The following is a 13,269-nucleotide window of genomic DNA, read 5'->3' as shown; positions in this document are numbered from 1 at the left end:
GAACATTCTAGAGGACTGTGACAAATGTTGGGGATGGACCGACAACTTACAAGGCTAAGGTTACAGCACCCGAGCATTCCACCATCTTTGTCTAGCCAGAGGAAATTAGTTTTGTTAAGAAGTATGAAAAGCAGAGCTACAATCAAGTACATGAAGGAAAAGAATGGCACAGTCGAATTTGGTTCGCTTGTTTGGGTAGAAGAGAATGGAAATCACACAATGAGGAGTCCTATTGTGGATTCACCAATGAGCACTGTTTGATGATCATTTGTTTTAGTCTCTCAGATGTTAATGTGCAGGGCATTTAGATTGAAATTTAAGTGGTTAACCAAAGTATCACATTCTAGGCAATGTATTTGTAGTGCTATCTAATAAAATACAAGACATATTTAAAGTACATGCTTTTCTCAAGTACTCTTATTTATTTTATCATCTCTGTACTGTGATTACAGAATTTTCCTACTCTAATGATACGCTACAACAAATTAGAGCAATTGTAACGAAAAAAGTGTTATTAATACTCAATATTATGTCACTAAAAAGTTCTACCTATGAAAATAGGTCATCACACTACCCGTCACCTTAAACTGCGTTGCGGATTCTATATTGTGACAATCCATTAGCACCTTAAACTGCGTTGCAGATTCTATATTACGACAATCCATTAGCAACAGTACCGTCACCTTAAACTGCATCTCAGATTATATATTGTGACAATCCATTTGTTAATTGTGACAGAGAAAAATTACCTTAATCGATTTCATCATCCATTCCTTCGTTCTTCTTTTAAACCCGTTAATGCTTGAATTCAATACCTAAATCGCTTATCAATGGACAAATTAACCCATCCCTGCACTACCGTGACTCCATCAATTCCTCACTCCTCCGATTCGTACGCCGCGGACGACGGCGGTGTTGATCCAAACAGGCACGCCTTCACCGATGAGTAGTGGACCATTGTTGGTTTGACAACGCTTGAAGCTTTTCCCATTTGGGTTTGACTGAAGTCTCTATGTTGCTTTGTCGTTTTTGAGTTGTTGATGCTCTCTTGCTGGTCTTCAATGGAGATTTGGCATGGTGGAGACCTAGAGCATTTGTCTGTATATTTCAGCGAGCATCGAGTTGAGAGGGTGATGTTGACAGTGACCAAGGTTGATTGGTATAACCGGCAATGAGTTTGTTCCGACAACTGATTACGTCGGCGTTTCTGTGATGATTCCAGAGGTGGATGAGAATAAAATGAAGGCAACGACTGTAATTTGCAGACAATGGCCGGAAATTTCTGCAACAACAAATCACAGCAGCCAAACCCAATCGTAAAATTCATACCCATAAACCCGATTGTTCGCAGCCACCGTGCCTTTTGCTATTCTGTTGTGTTCGTCAAAGGACAAGGCAGGTTTGAGCAATTTTGGCCTCGTTTGTTACACTATTTTTTTTTTTTTTTCATTTTTTTCTGAAAAATGACCACGAACTCCAGTTTTCGTTCGATTTGGTCCATAGCTGTGATTGATTTTTTGGTGATTTCTGTGCCAGACCCGTTTTCTTATTGAAAAGAGAATTAAAGTGATTTTGAAAAATGGGTTGTGATTGTTGATTGTTTTTAATGATCTTTTTTATTTCAGCGATTTTTGTCCATAGATGGTTACCGGACTCGAGGAACTTGAAGAAATCGGTGCCAGCTTTGTCTTCAATGGGTGGCTTTGGCTTCTGGGATTTTTGGGATCTGGACAAAGTTTTATACTAGAAAAGGTGGGGTTGTGACTAATTTTTACAGTCTGCAGTCAATGGATGGGTTTCCTTGTTTGGCTTTCAGGTTAACTTCTTATTAATTCCCAAATTAATTAATCATATTGTTGTTTGTCTTCTCAGATCATAGATCAGTTTCAGATAATATAATATTTTTTTACAAGCAACATAATAATGTGATGATGCCATTGTGTCCCTCCGCATTATTATACACAACTACATTATCCACATATATACATACACACACGCACACCAACAGAAACACTCTTAGATACATATTGTTATTAATGCTAGGTCAATCTAGTTGTCACGAGCTCTCCTTTAAATTACCACATTTTGGATAAAAATAATAATGCACACATTATTTTGTTATCTCATGATGTATAATAATGTTACTGTGTGCAGAATCATGTGAAAAGTCAGGTTTATTTCCAATCTTTCTTGCCAGCATGATGTGCTACTTAGGCAGGACATAGTAAGGTAGAATATGTTTGTAAGGTGAAAGAATAAGTTAATTTTACCCCCTTCATTACTCTATGTTTGTCTTTGACGATGCAATTGTTGGATTGAATTTAAATTTTTTTTTTTTTCGTCAGTTTGCTTCGAGTCTCAAGCGCAATGCTACTTATTCTAATCCTATGCCTAGATGGATAAGCAATGTTATTATTATTGGTTGTATTCTCTAAGATTATCAATAAATTCATATATATCATGATACTTAGAGTTGCCTCATTTATTAAAGCTATAAATTAGAATTTTATTTTAATATTTTTATCAACAGAAACATAATGTATGTGTGGCCCTCCCCTTCATCTCCCTCTTGTGGGACTTGAACAATGCACATTTGTGTAGCAGGAGATATAATCTAAAGCTTGGGAGCTAGTGATATGCTGTAACGACTCGAAAAGATACTAAAATAATAATAAAATCTATAAAAAAAAATTTCGGCATGACTTCCGCAGAAAATATCCCTCAACAACCTATAGAAATACAAAAATAAATGCAATGGCCTCACTGGGCCTTAAATCTAACTTATCATGTCCCAACGCATAATTCAAATATTATACTACATTCCCAAAATAGTTACATACATACAAAAGTCTCGTTCCTCCATCTCATCCAAACATGGAACCACTTAAGTTACATCAAATTACAGTCCATAAAATGTAGCTAGAATTAAAAGTCCATAACTTACAACATTATACTAATTAAACTAAAGTGTCACAAGGTAGTTAATATTACATTTACAAAATATTAGAGCCTAATACAAAAGATAACAAAATAGAATGGGTCTTCAAACTCATCTAAACCTGTGGTGGACCGTCGTCCTCCACCTCTTTTCCATATCCTGAAAAAATGTTAAAAATAAGGGGGTGAGCATAAGCTCAGTAGGAAGTGTCTAAAACACACTTCTTATGTCCCCGTGAATCCATACAATGAATAGATAAAAAGTGAACAGGATCATGCCATCGGAAAACACCCATTCTCAACCACAATAACAAGTATATAACAAATATCAACCAATCACAAATTTACCACGATGTCATAAAGTGCAATGTTATGCAAATGTCACTCCCCATTTCCAAAACAATTCCGTTTCAACAACCAAACCGTTAGTGTAGTCCGACCCAAGGCACCTCCACGGCGTCACGAAAGGAAGGTTGGTTAACTATTCACGACCACAAGGCACCTCCAAGGCGTCCCACCCGACCTAGTTAACTCAACTACATTCCCTTCTAGACTACACCAACATCACGGACCACTAGGCGCCTCCTAGGCGTCCGATTTTCACAACACTTTTAGAAAATATTTTTCCCAAAACAATTTTTATTTGTTCTAACAATTATTTTTTCCCCTTTCTCTTTCCCAATGGATGTATGAATACTTCATACTTCAAATCATTAATTTAACTATATATTTTCACACATTTCCATTTACATTATCATCACAATTTAATGAAAATTTCTAAACATTCCTTTCTTTTATTTATTTATAACCATAGCATCTATTTTTCTTCAAGACAATAAATAAATAAATAATTATGGAAACATACAATACATTAAACACTAAGCATGCTCATTTATATGAACTCAAATAACACAAGGAGCACAATTATCATTATAATTATAAGGAACTACAACAATAACAAGCTAAGTAATTAAAATTTAGCATGCTTAGAATCAAATTTAAGGGAAAAAATTCACCAAAGGCCAAGAAATTGTAAATTAGAACACCCCTACCTCAAATTGATGAAAACCCCCAATTTGAGCCCAAGAACCCAAGAATTTTGAACTCCCTAGAGTGCACCAAATGATGATTGGCTCCTATCAAATTGACGGCCTCGACGAGCTCAACAACTTTGCTTCATAATGTTCTACCAAAATCCAAAAGATTAAAGCTAGATCAAGCTTATGAGATTGCAAAAAGGAAAAAAACAAAGTGAGATGCTGAGAGGGGAAAGGATGCAGCAGAGAGAGAGAAAGGAAACAGTTGACTCATGAAATGGCCTTATGGCCTTTTGGTGTGTTAATATGTTGATGGGGCCCACCAACTTTTGAGAAAAAGGAATAACTTTATAACTTTAATATATATATATATATATATATATATATATATATATTTATCTCACAAACAAACATTACATTCTCCCCTACTTTAAAAGATTTCGTCCCCAAAATTAGGCCATACCTGAGGGAGAAAACAACTCTAGATACTTGGAGCGAATCTCCTGTTTAAGCTCCCAAGTAGCCTTCTCAACTCCATGATGCTTCCAAAGAACCTTTACCAACGATATCGTCTTTTTCCTCAACACCTTCTGTTGTGTGTCAAGAATCTGAACTGGTCCCTCTTCGTAGGAAACATCCTCATCAATGTCCACAACAACCCAGCTCAAAATATGAGACAGATCTGGCTCGTACTTCCGTAGCATCGACATATGAAAGACATTATGAACCCTGTCCATCTGTGGTGGCAATGCTAGTCTGTAGGCAACCTCTCCTACGCGGTCCAAGATCTCAAAAGGTCCAATAAATCGTGGCGACAACTTGCCACTCTTCCCGAACCTCATCAACCCCTTCCTTGGAGAAACCCGAAGAAAAACATGGTCTCCCACCTCAAAAGATAGCGGTCGTCTCCGCGTATCTGCATAACTCTTCTGTCGGCTCTGAGCTGTAAGCAATCTCTGTCTGATCAGCTTAATCTTCTCGGTAGTCTCGAGTACAATGTCGGGTCCTAAGGCGGTTGTCTCGCCCACCTCAGTCCAACAGACAGGAGACCTACAAGGTCTACCATACAACGCCTCAAATGGAGCCATCTGAATACTCGCCTGATAACTATTGTTGTAGGCAAACTCAATAAGTGGAAGGTGATCCTCCCAACTACCACCCAAGTCAAGTACACAGGCTCGAAGCATATCCTCCAAGATCTGGATGGTACGCTCCGACTGGCCATCCGTCTGTGGATGAAATGCAGTACTAAGGTGCAGCGCTGAGCCAAACGCTGCTTGAAGTCCTTCCCAGAACTTCGAGGTGAACTTAGCATCCCTATCCGACACAATAGCCACTAGAACTCCATGCAATCTCACAATCTCTTTCACATAAAGTACACCGAGTGTCTCTGCGTCATCTGTTGCCTTGATAGGCAAAAAGTGAGCCGTCTTAGTCAATCTATCGATAATGACCCATAGGGCTTCATTTCCCCTCCGTGACCTTGGAAGACCTGTCACAAAATCCATTGCAATCTCCTCCCATTTCCACTGCGCTACCGGCAACGGCTGCAATAAACCAGCTGGTCTCTGGTACTCGGCCTTCACCTGCTGACAGGTAAGGCACTTAGCTACAAACTATGCAACATCATTCTTCATTCCATTCCATCAATACTGACGTCTCAAATTGTGATATATTTTGGTACCACCCGGATGAACTGGAAAGCGGGAAGTATGAAACTCCCGTAAGACGTCCTCACGACAAACTGTAGGAACAACCAACAAACCCCTAAACCGTAGACCTCCATCTGCATGTAATGTCCAATCCTTCACGATCTCGCCATTGGAGATCAAAGTGTAAATGGCATCCAAATCTGAATCCTGTCTCTGTGACTCAATCACCCATCTAACAAGAGTGGGTTGAGCCACGAGACTAAACAAGAATGCTGACTCACTGCCATCATCATCATCATCAAAACAATATAATCCCATTTCAGCCAAATTTTCCAGTATCTTCCATTTCCGAATGGCTAAACTAGCCAAAGTCCCACGAGATTTCCGGCTTAAAGCATCAGCTACCACATTTGCCTTGCCAGGATGATACTGCAAATCAAAGTTATAATCTTCTAAGAATTCAACCCATCGCCTCTGTCTGTTATTCAAGTCCTTTTGGGAGAAAAGGTACTTGAGACTCTTGTGGTCCGAGAACACCTCAAATCTCTCACCATACAAATAGCGTCTCCAACACTTCAAAGCAAATATAACTGCCGCTAACTCTAAGTCATGAGTAGGGTAGTTAAGCTCGTGAGTCTTCAACTGTCGAGACCCATAAGCTACTACTCTATCATCTTGCATCAGTACACAACCCAAACCATCACGTGAGGCGTCACAATAGATCACATAACCCAAGCCACGCTCAGGTATCACCAACACCGGAGCCGTAGTCAACCTTGTTTTCAACTCTTGAAAAGATGACTCACATGCCTCATTCCATGCAAACTTGATCCATTTCCTGGTCAATCTGGTCATAGGAGCTGCCAAATGGGAAAAATCCTTCACAAATCTCTGATAATAACCCGCTAGGCCAAGGAAACTCCAGATCTCAAAGACATTCTTGGGTTGCTCCCAACTCAAAACTGCCTCTATTTTTGAAGGATCAACTGAAACCCCACCTTCCGAGACAACATGTCCCAAAAATTTCACCTCTTGTAGCCAAAACTCACACTTTTCATACTTGGCGTACAAACGGTGCTCCCGTAGAATCTGCAACACTATACCCAAATGGACCTCGTGCTCTTCCCGAGTCCGTGAATACACAAGAATATCATCCACAAAAACTACCACAAACTGATCCAAGTAATCGTGGAAGACACGGTTCATTAAATCCATGAATGCCGCCGGCACATTGGTTAAACCAAAAGGCATAACAAGAAACTCATAATGTCCATACCGTGTACGGAACGCGGTCTTTGGAATATCCTCCTCTCTAACCCGTAACTGATAATAGCCTGACCTCAAGTCAATCTTCGAAAAACAACTGGCTCCCTCAACTCATCAAATAAATCATCTATCCTTGGTAAAGGATACTTGTTCTTGATGGTGGCATGATTCAACTTTCGGTAATCAATGCACAACCTCAAAGAATCATCTTTCTTCTTAGCGAACAAGACCGGTGCACCCCATGGTGACACACTCGGTCGGATAAAGCCTTTCATCCTTAAATCATCAAGTTGTTTCTTCAATTCTTCTAATTCAATCGGTGCCATACGATACGGTGCCATAGAGATTGGCGCGGTACCAGGCATCAATTCAATAGCAAATTCCACTTCTCGGTATGGAGGCAACTCAGTCAAGTCCTCCGAAAACACATCCAGAAAATCACGCACAACTGCTGGATAATCAACCCCATAAAACTCAACGTCATTATCGGCGAAAAGACTAGCCAAGAAGAATGTCTGCCGATCTCAACCCCTAACACCATAAAATGAATGAGTGAGAGGATCACACCGATCTCCCACAAAGCAGAAACAATCCTTATCCGGGGTACACACTGAAACTCTGCCCCTGAAACAATCAATGACAGCTCTGAAGGATGACAACCAGTCCATCCCAAGAATGACGTCAAATCCCGTCATCTCGAGAAGGATGAGATCGAACTCAAGAACACGTCCAGCAATTGTGATGGAACAACTCCTACAAACTCTACTAAGAGCAACTAAACCCCCGATAGGCGTGTCAACACAAAGCGGTCTGTCTAACTGACTGACCTCTAAACCCAATGCCCGTGCAAATGATGAAGCAATGAATGAATAAGAAGCACCAGAATCAACCAATACACGAGCCCAAGAATGGGACACAAGAAACATACCCCTGACAACTGAGGGACTGGATGGTGACTCGGCTGGAGTGAATGCAAACACGCGACCCTGGGTCCTCTGCCCCTGAGAACTGCCTACCTGATAGCCAGACTGCTGAGTACGTGCACTCGAAGAAGCTCCCCTACCAGGTCAAGAACTCTGGGCTGACAAAGTTGGCTGAGACGGCTGAGGTGGTGGTGGTGGTCGAAAACTGAATTGTGGCAGATTGCATCTGCCTCTGCTGTGAACCTCCACCTCTGCCCAAACTACTGCCCCGCTGTGGACAATCTTTCACCCTATGGCCCTGCTGGCCACACCTGAAACATCCACCAGACGCCACCTGAATCTGAGTACACTCGGACTTGTGATGCCCTGGCTGCCCACACTTGAAACAAATCATCTGAGCTACTTGTGTCTGAGTGCATTGGGACTTGTAATGTCCCAACTGCCCGCATCTGAAATAAGTAACATTCGGTCTAGAAGACCCCATGGACACTAAAGCTGTGGGTGCAGATCTGACTGGCTGCTGTCCTCTGAACCCTGACTGCTCATGCTTCTACTTCTTACTTGATTGACCTTCGGAGAAAGTACTCATACCCCTGTTGTGCTTGTAGGACTCCCTGATAGCCTTGTTATCCTTACTCTCAGCCTCAACTACTAAAGCCTTTCGCACTGCTTTTGCATACTCTGTCAGTTCTGAAGCAGCTACAATTGGCCTAATGGAAAGATCAAGGCCATCAACAAATTTCTCTATCTTTCCTTCTTCATCATTAGCAATTCCCGGTGCAAACCTCAAAAGTGATGTAAACTTGTTTTCATACTCTGTAACTGTCATACTTCCTTGCTTTAACCCATCAAACTCCTTCTTTAGTTCCCTCTGCTTAGGCGCTGGAAAGTACTTCTCATAATACAACTTCTTGAATGTAGCATATGTCATAGTATCCAGATTATGGGTGTGAGAAACGGTCTTCCACCAAATCTCAGCATCGCCCACAAAATTGTAAGTAGCCAATGTAATCTTTAACTTGTCCGTTGCCAAATTCATAGCATTAATATGCTTCTCCACCCTATCCATGAATCTATCCGCAACAAGCGGATCTGGACCGCCCTCAAACAGAGTTGGCATCAATTTCACAAACTTTGCAATGTGGTAAAGAGTATCATCTAACTCATTTTTCTTTGGAGGTGGTGGTGGTGGTGCCGGTGGTGGCACAAACTGTGACGATGACGTACCTGTCGATCGATATGCATCAAAAATAGCCTCCTGAACGGCTAACCTCAACTGCTCCCTATTTATCTAAAAAGGTGGGTCAATGGTCCCCCTCGCTTGTCCCTCTCTTGGTGGGACCAAATCACGCAATAAGATATCTTCCTCAACTTGCTCCTGATCCCTTTCCACGGGATTGGAGCTAGAACTTTCCCCGGGATCCCTTTGTGTTGCCATGAAGCTATAAGAAAAGGAAACGGATCAATTACGATGACACTAAAATACGCACGAGAACGGAGTCCTCACACGAATGATTTGACAAGAATGGAAACACATAAACACTTTCCATACTTCCAAAATACCCAACTAAGGATAAACATAATCATAATAATATACAACAACATTAACCACTTAACACGTAATGATATAAGCATTTAAACAATTAAGCATGCCTTTCAAATAATTAAACACCTTAACACATAAACATATAAACATGCAATTACGTAAGCAATTAAACAAGTAAGCAAATAACTTAACTCCCCATGCAATCCTAGGTAGGCCTCTACCCGTCGTCCTATTGGTATTCGAACCATCACTCTGATACCAAATTTGTAACGACTCGAAAAGATACTAAAATAATAATAAAATCTATAAAAATTTCGGCATGACTTCCGCAGAAATGTCCCTCAACAACCTGTAGAAATATAAAAAATAAATGCAATGGCCTCACTGGGCCTTAAATCTAACTTATCCTGTCCCAACGCACAATTCAAATATTATACTACATTCCCAAAATAGTTACATACATACAAAAGTCCCGTTCCTCCATCTCATCCAAACATGGAACCCACTTAAGTTACATCAAATTACAGTCCATAAAATGTAGCTAGAATTAAAAGTCCATAGCTTACAACATTATACTAATTAAACTAAAGTGTCACAAGGTAGTTAATATTACATTTACAAAATATTAGAGTCTAATACAAAAGATAACAAAATAGAATGGGTCTTCAAGCTCATCTAAACCTATGGTGGACCGTCGTCCGCCACCTTTTTTCCATATCCTGAAAAAATGTTAAAAATAAGGGGGTGAGCATAAGCTCAGTAGGAAGTGTCTAAGACACACTTCTTATGTCCCCGTGAATCCATACAATGAATAGATAAAAAGTGAACAGGATCATGCCATCGGAAAACACCCATTCTCAACCACAATAACAAGTATATAACAAATATCAACCAATCACAAATTTACCACGATGTCATGATGTGCAATGTTATGCAAATGTCACTCCCCATTTCCGAAACAATTCTGTTTCAACAACCAAACCGTTAGTGTAGTCCGACCCAAGGCACCTCCATGGCGTCACGAAAGGAAAGTTGATTAACTATCCACGACCACAAGGCACCTCCAAGGCGTCGCACCCGGCCTAGTTAACTCAACTACATTTCCTTCTAGACTACACCAACATCACGGACCACTAGGTGCCTCCTAGGCGTCCGGTTTTCACAACACTTTTAGAAGATATTTTCCCCAAAACAATTTTTATTTGTTTTAACAATTATTTTTCCTCCTTTCTCTTTCCCAATGGATGCATGAATACTTCATGCTTCAAATCATTAATTTAACTATATATTTTCACACATTTCCATTTACATTATCGTCACAATTTAATGAAAATTTCTAAACATTCCTTTCCTTTATTTATTTATAACCATAGCATTAATTTTTTTTCAAGACAATAAATAAATAAATAATCATGGAAACATACAACACATTAAACACTAAGCATGCTCATTTATATGAACTCAAATAACACAAGGAGCACAATTATCATTATAATTACAAGGAACTACAACAATAACAAGCTAAGTAATTAAAATTTAGCATGTTTAGAATCAAATTTAAGGGGAAAAATTCACCAAAGGCCAAGAAATTGTAAATTAGAACACCCCTACCTCAAATTGATGAAAACCCCCAATTTGAGCCCAAGAACCCTAGAATTTTGAACTCTCTAGAGTGCACCAAATAATGATTGGCTCCTATCAAATTGACGGCCTCGACGAGCTCAACAACTTTGCTTCACAATGTTCTACCAAAATACAAAAGATTAAAGCTAGATCAAGCTTTTGAGATTGCAAAAAGAAAAAAAAAAACAAAGTGAGATGCCGAGAGGGGAAAGGATGCAGCAGAGAGAGAGAAAGGAAACAGTTGACTCATGAAATGGCCTTATGGGTTTTTGTGTGTTAATATGTTGGTGGGGCTCACCAACTTTTGAGAAAAAGGAATAACTTTATAACTTTAATATATATATATATATATATATATATATATATATATATATATTTATCTCACAAACAAACATTACATATGCCAACATTTCAAACCCTTCCACATGTTGCTATTAATTTTCAATCAATTAGAAACATCATAAATTTTTATTTTCATTTCTCTGTTGAATATAGACACCTTAATTATTGTGCCGAGGTATTTTTTCATTTCAATAACATCATGAAGACATGTTTTGGATTATTTGTTAGTTAGGAAGCACATATTCAAACTTTTCTGTTGCCATAACTTCCGAGAAAGAAAAAAAACTAAATTATAGAGCAATAATTCAAAGCAAGGATTTGAAGAAAGCCCAATGGGCTTTAAAGGTTTTTTGTGTTTGTTTATGTCTTCGTTGTCTTGTGGACCTGATGGGTCATGACTAATAATGCTCAAAATTTTAACATCCTCTTTCCCCCTCCCTCCCAACCTCCACCAATAACAAATAAAAAAAAGAGAGGAAAACAATCTTTACATGCGAGGTTACTGTATAATTATATATTATACTACTTTACCAGGAGATTCTCTAATAATAATTGAAAATTCTAAACTATTCAGAATGAAAAAATAATTTTGAGATAATTTATACTTTTATAAACTTGTGATAATAATTATGATGATGATGATGATAGAAAGGGTAAATTAAACTGATTTCGGCTTAGGTTTTTCTTTTTTTGGCAGATTGTTGTTTGGTTTTGTTAGAGGGAAACTTTCCAGCTGTTTGGTTGTTTAATTGAAGAGAAAATGCTTTCTTGTCATCTATCCCCAATATGACAACAAATCTGGTAAGAAAAGCAATTGGCCAAAAGTACTCATATTTCTGAAATCGCTTAATTCTCATATAATGCTCATAGATTAGAGTCCATGTGTTTCTCGTGGTTTCATTCTTCAAATGCAACGCAGATAATGGCAAATAGCTATTAGATTAATTAGATTGTTGCATGCCATTGGTATGAAAGATAGGTTCAGGCTCAATACATTAAAAGATCAATATAGAGCTTATTAATATATTGTTAAATGTTATTTTTGTGTGATTATTGCAGCCAAAAATTGTTGGGAGCAAGAAGGGAAGTAGCAGAGCTGCCATAAAAACTATGATCGAGTGGAATATTCGAGCATTTTTTTGGATCATATCCATTATTGCTGTTTGGAGTGGACTGCACTTGTGTTTTTACATACAAGTGTTCCAGTACTGACCATCTTGCTCTGACAAATGTTGGAATGGACTGGACTTGGGCCTTGGTTGCTTTTCATGGTGTCAATTCTATTCCATAAAGCACTCTTTGTTATGAATATTTTTTCATTTTGTCTCCCGTGAGAAATAGAAAATTCAAGATCTATGTATAGAGGGATGGGACAACTTTATGTACACTTTTAATATTGGTTTGGATTGTTCCATTATACACAGTTTGTATATTGTGGTTAAATGAATTTCAATTGATAGATGGTTCATTACACACAGGTTCAATATAATAAATGCTTTCAATTTTAATTGAATTATTATATACAAGTTCTATAGTTTCAAATAGAATGATTTTTAATGAAACCATATTGATCATTATTTATAGGTTTCATATAGGGATGGAATCAATTTTAATAGAATTACATGATTTTATATTGTCACTCATTGTTATAAACAGGATCTATATTTGTACTGATTTGTAATGTCCAATTCCAATGGGATTTAAGATTTCAGGAATAAGCAAATTTTTTAGTTGCCCTTAACTTCCATTTTTGGTCGAATTTTCACGTATTGTTAATGTCCAATTCAATTTCAACTGATGCTATTAACCACATTGATATAAACATTGACAATGATAGTATTAAACCACATTATTCAACATTCAATTTTAAAATAATAATGACAATTATAGTCTTAAACCACATATTCAATTATACTCACATTTTTAACTTTAGATCAAATTTT

The sequence above is a fragment of the Cornus florida genome, unplaced genomic scaffold (assembly GCF_030987335.1).
Source record: "Cornus florida cultivar Cherokee Brave unplaced genomic scaffold, ASM3098733v1 CherokeeBrave_3.0.0_Hap2_Chr10, whole genome shotgun sequence".
Taxonomy (NCBI): domain Eukaryota; kingdom Viridiplantae; phylum Streptophyta; class Magnoliopsida; order Cornales; family Cornaceae; genus Cornus; species Cornus florida.
This window is presented reverse-complemented; position numbering follows the sequence as displayed.